The sequence below is a fragment of the Poromitra crassiceps genome (genome assembly GCF_964638095.1).
Source record: "Poromitra crassiceps genome assembly, chromosome: 13".
Classification (NCBI taxonomy): Eukaryota; Metazoa; Chordata; class Actinopteri; order Beryciformes; family Melamphaidae; genus Poromitra; species Poromitra crassiceps.
In genome coordinates this window covers 15,177,462-15,182,803 of record NC_139644.1, presented here as the reverse complement: position 1 = coordinate 15,182,803, position 5,342 = coordinate 15,177,462, and the positions used below count along the sequence as shown (strand labels likewise).

The 5,342-nt window shown below is 44.7% G+C and overlaps 1 pseudogene across 1 annotated transcript; it reads left to right on the top strand.

Annotated features, from left to right (window-relative positions):
- Positions 1-2,437: 2,437 nt before the first annotated feature.
- Positions 2,438-4,297, top strand: LOC310788372 (protein mono-ADP-ribosyltransferase PARP8 pseudogene; annotated as a pseudogene). The gene is made up of 2 exons: positions 2,438-3,430; positions 3,557-4,297. The product of its transcript is annotated as a protein mono-ADP-ribosyltransferase PARP8 pseudogene (transcript).
- Positions 4,298-5,342: the final 1,045 nt, after the last annotated feature.

Genomic DNA, 5,342 nt, shown 5'->3' with positions numbered 1-5,342 from the left:
GTCACACCACAAAGGAGTCATGTGACAAATGAATAGGGTTAAAAAGCAGCAAAAATAGACCGCAAAGAATCATAAAAAAAGTGGATAGGTAAATAACCATAGCAAAATATATATCCACATACCATATACAATCAGAAAAGGTCACAGAAAGGGTTTCAAATCAAAATACATATTAAGACCTTTTGGTGATAAGGTACCAAGTGTATGGATGTAGAAGGCCTCTCTCCTAAGGAGGATGTTATCAGTGTCACCCCCACATCTAGGTGTAGAGACATGTTCAATACCAATATATTTTAAAGTGGATAGGTTATGTCTAAGTTCATTAAAATGAACAGCTACAGGATTTTTTTGATCGTTTACTCTGATGTTACTTCTGTGTTCGGCTATGCGGGTTTTTAGACAACGCTGGGTTTTACCAATATACGCCAGACCACAAGGACACTTGATCATATAAATAACATTTTTGGTATTGCATGTGATTACACCTTTTATTTTTAGCTGTTTACCTGAGTGTAGAAATGACATTTAGATGTAAAGTTACATTGTGCGCACTGAGCGCACCTATAATTGCCATCACGCACAGAAGAGAGGAAATGTGTAGGTCTTTGTGGACGTTGATCCGCACTGACAATAAGATCACGAATGTTACCTACCCAATGAGCCTACCCAACGAACCACGTTTCTGAACAACTTCGTCGTGCCAGAGGATCCGCTGCCTATGTTGGGGTTGTTGGAAACTCACTGGCAGAGCGGTAGGAGTGTTGGATTTAATAACTTTTGGATTTTTGAGCTTTAACTGAGATACTAATTCGGACGATATCGGTCCACTTGAACTGAACCGAAATATAAATCTAATTAGGAAGATATCTATTTTATAATTGTCAACATTGTGATTGATACAGTATTGTTCACTTACTTTGACTTGGAGATGGGTTAAATGCTTTCTTACCTGTGAAAGAAGGGGAGAAAGAAAAAAGAGTTAACTCAAGAAAATAATGAAACCAAAATAGAAACAATCGATTACACTAAAATAAGATAGTTGTTTACAGACCGGTGTAATCTAACATAAAACACACTACCTAAACCTAAGCAGCTGACTACGATGGTGCCAGTCACCCTGGCTGCACCAATGGACAGGTCATTTGGTTATACTTCAACAGTCAAACGGCCTACTCTTCATGTAATCTTTGTCAATTCATTTTACAATAGTCGATGGTGATAATATGCCCCTAGACACGAGTTTAATGGATATGGACATTGTCACTTACCCTTTTGATACGTGCAGGATTTTCTTTTCATCAAAAATGTTTGTTTTGTCCTTGTTTATTTACTTGTAAAGTTGCCGGCTTTTGCATTTAAAGCATCTTGTCTGTGGTCTGATGTGATCTATATTGCTTTTTCCCCCACTCCTGTAGAACCTAGAACTGGTCCAGCAGCGTAAATAGTGTACATTGGTGATACGGTTGCTACACAAGGGTAGTATCTATGTCAAATCTTCAAGTGAGTTTCTGTTATTATGCTTCCGCCGACGATAGCCGAGCCGGAGGCATTATGGTTTCGGGTTGTCCATACGTACAGTATTACAGTATTAATATATCATCTCAGGAATGCCTTGACTGAATTTTGTCACATTTGACTCAAACATCCACTTGGACTCAAGGATGAACCGAGTAGATTTTAGTGGTCAAAGGTCAAAGTTCGAGGTCACTGTGACCTCATGAGCGGCATTTTCTAGCTCTTTAACGCAATATCTCAGGAACGCCTTGACGGAATTTCGTCACATTTGGCTCAAACATCCACTTGGACTCAAGGATTAAGTGATTACATTCTGGTGGTCAAAGGTTAAGGTCACTGTGAGCTCATGGACGCCATTTTCAAGCTCGTTAACGTGATATCTCAGTAACGCATTGACGGAATTCAAACGTCAAAGTCTGGACAGACGTGGATGTCGACTGCTCACTTGTTGGCGGAGGCATATATACCCACGGTGCGGTCATTCTGGTTTCATTTGGAATAAGTTATTTTCGACCAATTAAAAACCTGGGAGTTTCTCTGTTCAAAAGGCCATACAACAATGCACTCTTAATGAGGAACAGCAATGTTTTTACAACACTGGTATATGTCATCAGTGATGTCATTCGACCAATTGTCATCAGTGATGTCACCCGACCAATTGTCATCAGTGATGTCACTTGAGCCATTGTGATATCATCAGTGATGTCATAAATCCTTCCTTGCAGAGGCAATAAGTAGGACCAGTAGAGTGTGTGTAACTGCACTCGGAGTAAAAGTCCAACACAGTAAGTAAATGGGCACTGCACTAGTTCTCTTAATGCCAATCCCAAATGCCCATGTGCAGTTTCAGACTGATAGGAGGCTGGCAGCGGGAGAAACTAGCAGCCATAGCAGCTGTTTGAGCAGGCTGTATTTGACGGGGATGTGTTCAAGGCAGGAGAGGATACAACAAGACATCGACATTGTTATTGAAAGGTGCAAGGCAGAGACAGACTGCCTGTTCTCTGATTTCAGATACTCAGATGCCACTTTCACTTTCACCTACTCTAAAGGATTGAAAAAGGTTTCTTACTCTGTGCATGTCTCCGATGACTATCCAGACAACACCTGTGTGTCGAACTCTGAAGGTGATGACGAAGTTTTAATCACAACAGATCCCATTCCTCTCATTTTTCATCAAATTGCAACAGAGATCAAGCTAAACGGTGCCACCAGCTGCCTGTCCAGCGGATCCAAAAATCAGCGCCATTATGCCATAGAGGAAGATTCTGAGGGAGACAATGACTCTGAAGTTTCTGAGGGAGACAATGACTCGCAGGATGTCTACTATGGTCAGATGGACTTTGATGATGAGCTCCACAAGCATCCCCAGTTGGAGGCAGATCTTCAGGCCGTGAGGGATTTGTACGGACCTCATGCAGTCTCTCTCAGGGAATATGGTTCCATCGATGATGTGGACATTGACCTACACATTGATGTCAGCTTCCTAGATGAAGAAATTGCGTTGGCCTGGGGTGTGATTAGGCGAGAGCCTGTTACCGTGCGGCTTCAATGCTCGCCAACCCAGTACCTGGACCATGGAGCAGTCCCAAAGATTGATGTCTTCCAGGTGTCAACAAAAGACAGGTTTGGGCTGGGCCATCAGCTGAAGAAGATCATGGAAACGTTTGTCAGCCAGCAATGGAAGGACCAGAGTAAAGACAAAGATAAAGGCAGTCTTGTCCAGATCATGGAGTATGCAGAGAAAAGGATTCCTCTTGTCAACGAGTTTTGTGTTCTGTGTGACGAGCGTCATGTTTTCCTGAACGGGTCGATGCTCAAGCCCACAGTGTGTGAGCGGGAGCTGTGTGTGTTTGCCTTCCAGACGCTGGGAGTGATGAGCGAAGCTGCTGACGAGATCGCCACAGGAGCTCAGGTAGTGGATTTGTTAGTGTCCATGTGTCGCTCTGCACTGAAGTCTCCCCGGAAAACACTCATTTTCGACCCATATCCCTCTGTGGTGGACCCTAATAACCCCAAGAACTTGGCCTTGAACCCAAAGACAAAGGACTACGACCGAGTGATGAGAGCCCTCGACAGCCTTACATCTATCCGAGAGATGACCCAGGCGCCCTACTTGGAGATAAAGAAGCAGATGGACAGTCATGACCCATTAGCTCATCCCTTACTGCAATGGGTGATATCCAGTAACAGGTCACACATTGTCAAACTCCCCGTCTCGAGACAACTGAAGTTCATGAAGACGCCGCACCAGTTCCTCCTGCTGAGCAGTCCGCCGGCCAAGGAGTCCAACTTCTGTGCTGCCAAAAACCTCTTTGGGAGCACGTTTGCTTTCCATGGTTCCCACATAGAGAACTGGCACTCCATTTTGAGAAAGGGACTGGTTGTGGCCTCCAACACAGCTCTTCAGGTCAATGGTGCCGTATACGGGAAGGGGATCTATCTCAGCCCAATGTCGAGCATGTCCTTTGGCTACTCAGGGATGCAAATACAGTTAAGGCAACAGAAAGTGACTTCAACTTCAGAGAAGAAAGACCAACATCCTCAGTTCTTGCAGAGTCAGAATCTGAAGTGCATAGCCTTATGTGAAGTGATCACTTCCTCTGACCTGCACAAACATGGAGATATCTGGGTTGTTCCCAACCCGGATCATGTCTGCACAAGGTTTTTCTTTGTCTATGAAGATGGGCAGGTGGAAGACACAAGCATCAATACACAAGACCAAGAAGGCATCCATGAGGAGATTCTGCGAGTCATCGGCAACCAGACGGCCACAAGATGAGCAGATCACTGCCACACAATACTGCTGCCTCCTCCACCTCACGCCCACAACCAGAGGGAGCCTCCAACCAACCTGGGAGAACTAGAGTTCTCTTCGTCTTTTGCTCGTCGTCCGGGGAGAATTTGGAGGTCCGGTGGTGCCACCCAGGGGATGTTTTCCATGTATCCATGATTAGATGTGTTATTTGTATCTGTTGCTTGTTTATTTGTTTCCTGTGGATTCCTATTGTCAGTGTTTTTGAAAAGTGCTGTCCAAATTAAATGAATGAATTATCATCATTACTACTACTATGAAGTGCCCTCTCCCCTTCTCCCCATTCATGTGGGTAGATCTACCCATTCCCCTTCCCCCATTCACACATCATGCTCTCCCACTCTTCACCCGCCCCTCCCCGCGATTGGTGCAGTGCCCGTAGTGCAGTCCCCGTTCCCCTCCCACTTCATGACATCATTGATGATGTCACAATGAAAATGTTAAATATTGCTGTAGCTCCCCCGTGGACGCATTTCTTTCATTTCCCCCCCGCACTGTCAGGTCCTCCTACTGTATGGCCATGGCCACACTGATCTGTCAGAAATTGGACAGAATTATAAAACGGATACATTTATGTCCGTTGCGTTCTTTTTGGAAATTAGGAATTTGTGGACTCAGAAAATGAAGGGTTACCAGAACATGCGCGTAGCTACGGGTGCGCCTGGGTGTGCAAATGCCACCCACACAGGCAGCTGGCACACCCAAACAGAAAGGGGGAAAAATTAAGTTGTGTTTGTTTGTCTGCAAAACACATCAGCTGTCATGCACAGCCTGTCGGCCATTCAGACCAATAGCGTTTTTGGAGCTGCCAACATCTTTCTGCAATTCATTCTCTATGTAAGGACGCGCTAGACGTGCTCCTCTTTTAATGAACGCACCTGGCGTTTCAGCGCTGGTGGCGTCTGTTGTTTTTGGAGGAGCGCTGTGGGCGTTTACTTTTTAAACTGAAAAAGTTGAACATTGAGGAAAAGCGCCCTGATCGTCTTTTTCACTCTTCCTAGTACTGTACCTT